Below are 8,554 nucleotides of genomic sequence, written 5' to 3'. Positions count from 1 at the left end.
AAAAATAAATCAATCAAAATTAAAACAAATAAATAGGCTGGGTGCAGTGGCTCACGCCTGTAATCCCAGCACTTTGGGAGGCCAAGGCAGGCGGATCACCTGAGGTCAGGAGTTCGAGATCAGCCTGGCCAACATGGTGAAACCCCATCTCTACTAAAAATACAAAAATTAGCTGGACTTGGTGGCGGGCACCTATAATCCCAGTTACTCGGGAGGCTGAGGCAGGAGAATTGCTTGAACCCAGGAGGTGGAGATTGCAATGAGCCGAGATTGTGCCACTGCACTCCAGCCTGGGCAACAGAGTGAGATTCCATCTCAAAAAATAATAATAATAAATTAAATAAATAAATAAATGAAACAAATAAATAAATGTATTACTTTAAATTTTTAAAATAGCCTTTCCTTGGAAAAGAAAAAAAATGAAAATAAAGTTCATATCTAGTTTCAATTATATTAAAAAAAAAAAAAAAACCAGCCAGGCACGGTGGCTCACGCCTATAATCCCAGCACTTTGGGAGGCTGAGGCTGGTGGATCACCTGAGGTCAGGAGCTCGAGACCAGCCTGACCAATATGGTGAAACCCTGTCTCTACCAAAAATACAAAAATTAGCCGGGCGTGGTGGTGGGCACCTGTAGTCCCAGCTACTCGGGAGGCTGAGGCAGGAGAATGGTGTGAACCCAGGAGGCAGAGCTTGCAGTGAGCTGAGATAGCGCCACTGCACTCCAGCCTGGGCGACAGAGCGAGACTCCGTCTCAAAAAAGAAAAAAGAAAAACGAAAAAATACCCAGATTGTTGAAATTACTGGACCTGGAGGACCAACGGTAGGAAGCAAGGTAATTGAAATTTAGGAAATTAATTACTGAGTCACTCTCTAAAAATAAACCCAAACAACAACCACAACAAACACCTAACATTGCCAGCCTAGAGAGAGGTGAGAAAGCAAACACTGAATGGACTCATACCCTGAAGTGCAGCAGCAGTAGCAGTGCCCCTCACAAATCTTTAATACGGTGATAGTGAGCAGCAAACAATATAGCCAAACTGATTTGACTTGTGTCAAAAACACAGTGGGCAGCAGTGGGATCTGGACAACCCTCTAGTTGATGAACACAGGCTTAGAGGACCTCAGCTTCTCCGTAGCATATGGGCAAATTTGTTCTGAAACCCAGCTGATAGCTTTGTAAATTATCTGAGATTGACATGTCGTGTTCCAGTTAGGACGTGTGGAGTGAGACAGACCAGCTTTGTTACTGTATTTGTTAGGTTTTCTCTGGTGGAAAGACTCCATTGGAATCCTAGCTCCACCACTCACCAGCTTTGTGGCTTTGGCTGAAAACCACTCCTGGACTTTGTTTTCTCATTTGTAGATGGGGATGATAATTCCTCCCTCACCAGGAGGCTGTGCAGTTGGAATGTGATAACATATGTGAAAGTCTAGACCAGAGCCTGACAACTGGCAGGACTGACATGTTACTCCCCACCTCCTAGGACGACCCAACCCAAGAGATAGAAGCAACTGAACTGTGTCTGTACCTGAGCAGTTACGGCAGTGAGAGTCACGGCCAACTTCCTCTGTGGGGCCTGTACCCTGCAAACAGGGTTCTGTGCAAGTGGTGGAGGCTTCAGAGAGGGGATAGAGTCAGCCTCTGCCTTCAGGAAGCAACATCACTCACCAGCCCTTTCACCCACTAGACTATTAATGGAGGTTTTAAATAGAAAATGATGTGATCTTCTTTCTTGAATGATTATACTGCTAAAGTTTCTAAATATAAACTTAAACTATGATACCCCCTACATACACACACACACGGTCCTTATGTCAGAGTGGTGACTGTCCACCTGTCACGGCTTTTTCACAAATTTTTGTTTTGAAAAATTTCAAAGATAGAAAAGTTGCAAGTAGTACAATGAACACCACATGTCACCAGATGTTCACGCAGATTTATCAATTAAATTTTACTGCATTTACGTTCTATTTTTAAAAAATCATTTGCTGAACCATTTAAGAATTAACTATAGACACTGTGACACTTCATCCAAAAATACTTCGGCATGTATCTCCTAAGAATGAAAATATTTATCCTATGTAACTATAAAATAAGTATCTCGGCCGGGAGCTGTGGCTCACGCCTGTAATCCCAACACTTTGGGAGGCCGAGGCGGGTGGATCACCTGAGGTCAGGAGTTCGAGGCTAGCCTGACCAACATGAAGAAACCCCGTCTCTACTAAAAACACAAAAAAATCAGCCGGATGTGGTGGTGCATGCCTGTAATCCCAGCTACTCGGGAGGCTGAGGCAGGAGAATCACTTGAACCCAGGAGGCGGAGGTTGTGGTGAGCCAAGATCATGCCATTGCACTCCAGCCTGGGCAATAAGAGTGAAACTCCATCTCAAAAAATAAATAAATAAATAAATAAAAATAAAAGTATCTCACTCAGGAAATTTTACATTAATACAATAGTAGTATTGAAAATACACTCCATATTCAGAATTTCCCAGTTATTCCAATAATACCCTTTGTAGGTTTTTAAAATACAGGATCCAGAAGAAAAAAGGAAGAAAAATCACACATTTCACTTAATTGTCATGTCTTATCCTGTCGATTTCTGAAATTCAGCCCTTTCCTTTTTGGAGCTAGAGCTGTGGTTTTCCCATTAATTTTATCCACTTCAGTGGGTCTCGTAACTAAATGCAAGCCCCAGTAATTTTACGTCTTCACTTTTGATCCATGTACTTAAAGAAAAAAAAGTGACTTGTATTTAATATAATCCCACCATTTCTCAGTTCTCAGCTTTAAACAATATTTGAATAGAATTGTAATGTTAACAGCATGTGCACAATGACAGATCTGGGCAGTAAAGGTGGGGGCATTCAGCTAAGGGCGCATTCAACTCACAGTAATGACCGAATGTTCAGGTTACAAGCTGTGGTTGGAGATGAGACCTGAATCTCTCCCTAGGTAAGGTCAAGAAGGATCTACAAAGAGTGAGAGGAGAAGCCGCAAATGGGTAACTTTTCCCAGAGGAGAGAATATTTTGCGAGAAGAACCCGTCTGAATGTTGGGAGACTTCCAGGCCAGAAGAGAAGCAGCAGGGTATGCTGGAGACCCAGAGAAATCCGGGGAGTGGGGTGTCCTCAGAGGTGAGGGAGGAATGGGGTGCACAGATAATTAGAAATAGACAATGAATTTCATCCCTGAGCTGCTTACGGTTTTTAATTCAAGATGTGAATTAGGTCAGGTGCCCTGGCTCACGCCTGTAATCCCAACACTTTGGGAGGCTGAGGCAGGTGGATCACGTGAGGTCAGGAGTTCAAGACCAGCCTGGCCAACATGAAACCCTGTGGCATATGCCTGTAATCTCAGCTACTTGGGAGGCTCACTTGGAGAACTGCTTGAACCCAGGAGACGGAGGTTTCAATAAGCCAGTGAGCCAAGATTGTGCCATTGCACTCCAGCCTGGGCAACAAGAGCGAAACTCTGACTCAAAAAAAAAAAGAATGTGAATTAATTCCAAGACCAGGCCAGGAGAGGGGCATTGGGGCCCAGAGCTATGCCAGCTGGAGTCAGATCAGATATCCTTTTGAGGCAGGGTGGAGGCCAGGCCAGAAGCTCAAAGCCCCAGACCTCAGATCTCCTGAGGCAAGACTCCTTTAGGTAAGCAAACAGGAGTAGGCACTGGGAGCTGTGGAGAGGGAGAAACCCAAGCATAATCATCAGGAAGAGAAGTTGCCGAGGAGCACATGAAGGGACAAACTGGAGGACAAAAGCCAATTTGGTGGGGATGATCAGGGAACAAATGGAAAGAATCTGTGTCCTTGACAACATTGAACCACTGAGTTAACCAACTGCAAATCCGCCCCACTGCTGTACTACTTCTTGATATATAAAATAATAAATTTCTGGATTGTTAAAAAAAAAAAAGAGGCAAACTAAATCAATAAATTAAGAAACTCCCTAAAAAGCACAGTTTAAAAAAAAAGTCTTAAGAGCCAAGAAAATGAAGTAAAAATATCAAATAGGTGAACATAATGTAGTTACAATAATTATAGCAAATCCACTCAACTTGTTAAGTAGCTCTTAAACATATAATTAGATTTAAATGTTTATAAAGAACAAGGTTGTCAGTGAATAATTTGATTTTTAAAAGATCAGAGAAAAAAACAGAAAGGCAGGCAAAAGGAAAATCTGGCCGGGCACGGTGGCTCACGCCCGTAATCCCAACACTTTGGGAGGCCAAGGCGGGTGGATCATCTGAGGTAAGGAGTTCGAGACCAGCCTGGCCAACATGGTGAAACCCTGTCTCTATTAAAAACACAAAAATTAGCCGGGTGTGGTGGCAGGTGTCTGTACTACCAGCTACTTGGGAGGCTGAGGCAGGAGAATCGCTTGAACCTGGAGGTGGAGGTTGCAGTGAGCTGAGATCCTGCCACTGCACTCCGGCCTGGGCAACAAAGCAAGACTCTGTCTCAAAAAGGAGAAAATTTATATAACTCTCAGTTTCTTAAGACAGATGAATATATATATATATGCCCACAGTCATGTATTACTTACCCATGAAGAATACATTCTGAGAAAAGCATCGTTAGGCAATTTCATCATTGTATGAGCATCATCAAGTGTACTTACCACAAACCTACTACACACCTAGGCTATATGGTGCAGCTGGCATTGCTTTTAGGCTACAAACCATGTTACTGTGCTGAATACTGCAGGCAGTGGTAACACAATGGTATTTGTGTATCTAAACATATCTAAAAACAGAAAAAATGCAGTAAAAATATGGTGTTATAATCTTTTATTTATTTATTTATTTATTTATTTATTTTTGAGACGGAGTCTCACTCTTGCCCAGGCTGGAGTGCAGTGGCGTGATCTCGACTCACTGCAACCTCCGCCTCCCAGGTTCAAGCGATTCTCCTACCTCAGCCTCCCGAGTAGCTGGGATTATAGGTGCGTGCCACCACACCAAGCTAATTTTTGTTTTTTTAGTAGAGACGGGGTTTTGCCATTTTGGCCAGGCTGGTCTCAAACTTCTGACCTCAGGTGATCCGCCCACCTCGGCCTCCCAAAGTGCTGGGGTTACAGGCGTGAGGCACCACGCTTGGCCTATGGTGTTATAATCTTATGAGACTACTGTTGTATCTGTGGTTTGTGGTTCACTGAAATGTTGTTACATGGCGCATGCCACTATATACACACACACGCACACATATGTGCATGCACACACACATGCACACACACGCACACACATGTGCACTTATATGTATAAGTATATAGCTCTATATATGTATATATACATATATGGGCATATGTGTGTATATATGTGTGTGTATATGTATAGTATACATAATTTGCCCCGTGAAGGAGGCACTGATGAATTCGGAGGCATTCCTGATTATTCAGGTGGTGTGAGCAAGGGAAAGTAGAGTACTAAACTGCTGATCGTTGAAAAGAGGTTTGAGGTGCTCTTGCCAACTAACAAGAGAATTTTTGCCCGAATAACTAGAGTGAGTAGAGCATTCACAATCCATGGTATTAATATGGTTTGAAAGCAGTGTGAGTGTGTCATAGCAGAGGGGGACGTGGCATGCAGTCTCTATTGTCTTGCATCTCTGTGGTAAACTCTTCTCAGTAGATACTGAATAATCAGGGTGAGATTATTAACCCCTTCTTCATCTCTGAGAAATTAACTCCACAGCATTCCAGTTTACCAGTACAAACCTTACTGTAGACTTGTCTACTGGACTGTGAATAAATTCATCGGGTTCTAATTTGCAAGTCAAACTCTAAGATTTCAATCTTCTTGCCTTCAATTTATTTTGAAAACAGTCTGTGCCCGAGTTATGACTAAGGAAGGGAGAATTATATTTTCACCCTCAAATTAATGGAATAACTGTTTTTTTTTTGGAATAACTGGTTAAATGAAACACCCATATTCCACTTAGAGACTGTAGTATTGACTACTTTCCTATTCTTATGCCTCCTAATTCTTAAGTGGGGGTGGCGGGGACTTTAACAGCTGCACATTTCCAACACAGTCCTCCCTAAATGGTGTCAAATGACTGGGAATGAAGTTTTGGTAACTCTGGATGATTCATGCAGCCACTTAGTCATCGTTGTTCCATCAGGGGAAACAATGAGAGGCTTTTGTTTGTGTTTCTGTGTGTAGGGTGTGAGGGACAAAGAGAAGCAAATTTCATATAATGAAACTTTGGTCCTCTTCTTTTCCTCTCAACAGAGGTCTTTATATTCAAATTACTATAAATATAACATAAAAATAGAATATATACTGCACTGTGGCTCTTTCTACATTGTTTTCATGTATTTGCCTAGAAAGCTGCTTTTTTTCCTTCTCTCTCTCTCTTTCTTTTTTTTTTTTTTTTTTTTTGAGATGGAGTCTCTCTCGCTCTGTTGCCCAGGCTGGAGTGTAGTGGCATGATCTCGGCTCACTGCAACCTCCGCCTCCCGGGTTCAAGAAATTGTCCTGCTTCAGCCTCCTGAGTAGCTGGGATTATAGGCACACGCCACCATGCCCGGCTAATTTTTGGATTTTTAATAGAGACGGGGTTTCACCATGTTGGTTAGGCTGGTCTTGAACTCCTGACCTTGTGATCCACCCGCCTCAGCCTTCCAAAGTGCTGGGATTATAGGCGTGAGCCACCGCGCCTGGCCCCTTCTCTGTTTTTCAAAAAAAAAGTAATGCATGAATAAATTCTAACCGTAAAATAATCAAACATTATGGAAGTACGCAGAATAAAAAACCAGTCTCCCTTCATTGCCCTCACCCAACCTCCACCCCCACCATCCAGCCCCTACAAAAAAGATCCTTTTTAAAAAAAAAAAAAAAAAGAAAAACCTCCATTGCCCTGGTTTTGGGCAGTTTCATAAGAACAGAAGACATATTGCAAGCAACAGGAAAATTCTAAAATATGGAAAATCAGAAATCACTGCAAATGGACCCCACTGTGAAGCATACCCCAGCAAGTACCAGGGAAAATTGTGGCAGGTCGAGGTGGCTCCTCTGAAGAAAAGGCACGTGGAGCCAAAAATATCTGGGTTTGCTTCTTTCTACCTCTGCCACTAGCTAGCCGAGTATCCTCGGGCAACTTTAGTTTCCCTAGCCATAAGGTAGACATGGTCACAGAGGCATGAAATGAGATTGTGTGTGCTGAACACCTGCCAAATGCCTGAATACTAGGTCTTCAGCAAATATTAGCTTTCCTCCAACCTCCAGAAGAACTTTGCTGCATCTGAGGCACCTAACAGTTTATTCCTGGTAAACTTCTAGTTATTTCTCGAGGTTTGTGGGGAAATGATAATCCTATTTTGTACACTGGTGATAAAAGGTGAAAAAGAGCATGGTTTGCTGTCCTGCCAGGCTGCTCAGAGCATGTCAGTGTTTTGCAGGGTTAATTAAAGGCTGATGTGAAAATAGGTCTCCACTACATTTGAGTTCAGGCAATGAATGTGGATTCAGACAAGAGTGCTGAGGATTAAGAAATCCTGGTAGGCCAGATGTGGTGGCTCATGCCTGTAATCCCACACTTTGGGAAGCCGAGGTAGGTGGATCGCTTGAGCCCAGGAGTTCAAGACCAGCCTGGGTAACATAGGGAAACCACCACCGTCCCCGTCTCTACAAAAAATTTTTAAAAAAATTAGCCAGGTGTGCTAGGGTGCACCTGTATTCCCAGCTACTCAGGAGGCTGAGGTGGGAGGATTGATTGAGTCTTCAGTGAGCTATTGTGCCACTGCACTCCAGCCTGGGTAACAGAGCAAGGCCCTGTGTCAAAAATAAAAATAAATAAATAATAAAAGAAATCCTGGCCAGGCACAGTGGCTCATGCCTGTAATCCCAGCACTTTGGGAGGCAGAAGTGGGCAGACCACCTGAGGTCAGGAGTTCGAGACCAGCCTGGCCAATATGGTGAAACCCTGTCTCTACTAAAAATACAAAAATTAGCCAGGTGTGGTGGTGCACGCCTGTAGTCCCAACTATTTGGGAGGCTGAGGCAGGAGAATCACTTGAATTTGGGAGGCAGAGGCTGCAGTGAGCTGAGATCACACCACTGTACTCCAGCCTGGGCAACACAGGGAAACTCCGTCTCAAAAATAAAAAAGAAATCCTGATAATCATGGTTATATTATCTCCTGGAAACCTGTATCACTAGGTGACTCATTAAAAGAACAAATTTAATAATGGGGAACACTGATACAAGAACATTGGATTCTCATTATTATTTTAAATATGGAACGTTTCACAAATGTGCGTGTCAGCCTGGGCAGGGTCAGTGCTAATTTCTGTATTGTTCCAATTTTTAATATACATGCTGTTGAAGTGAGCATGGATTATTGCTTTTAATAGACTATTTTCTTCATCTTTTTATTTTTTTCTGAGGCAGAGTTTCACTCTGTCACCCAGGCTGGCATGCAGTGGCGTGATCTTGGCTTGCTGCAAGCTCTGCCCCCCGGGCTCAAGTGATCTTCCAGCCTCACCCTCCTGAGTAGCTGGGACTACAGGCACAAGACACCATGCTTGGCTAATTTTTGTATTT

The 8,554-nt window shown here is 43.1% G+C and overlaps 1 non-coding gene across 1 annotated transcript; it reads right to left on the bottom strand.

Annotated features, from left to right (window-relative positions):
- Positions 1–8,241: 8,241 nt before the first annotated feature.
- On the bottom strand, positions 8,242–8,345 carry LOC116456388 (U6 spliceosomal RNA). The gene has a single exon (XR_004244626.1). It is a non-coding gene; the product is annotated as a U6 spliceosomal RNA (small nuclear RNA).
- Between the last annotated feature and the right edge of the window lie 209 nt (positions 8,346–8,554).

This window comes from Hylobates moloch, unplaced genomic scaffold (genome assembly GCF_009828535.3).
Source record: "Hylobates moloch isolate HMO894 unplaced genomic scaffold, HMol_V3 SCAFFOLD_16, whole genome shotgun sequence".
Lineage (NCBI taxonomy): Eukaryota > Metazoa > Chordata > Mammalia > Primates > Hylobatidae > Hylobates > Hylobates moloch.
This window is presented reverse-complemented; position numbering and strand designations above follow the sequence as displayed.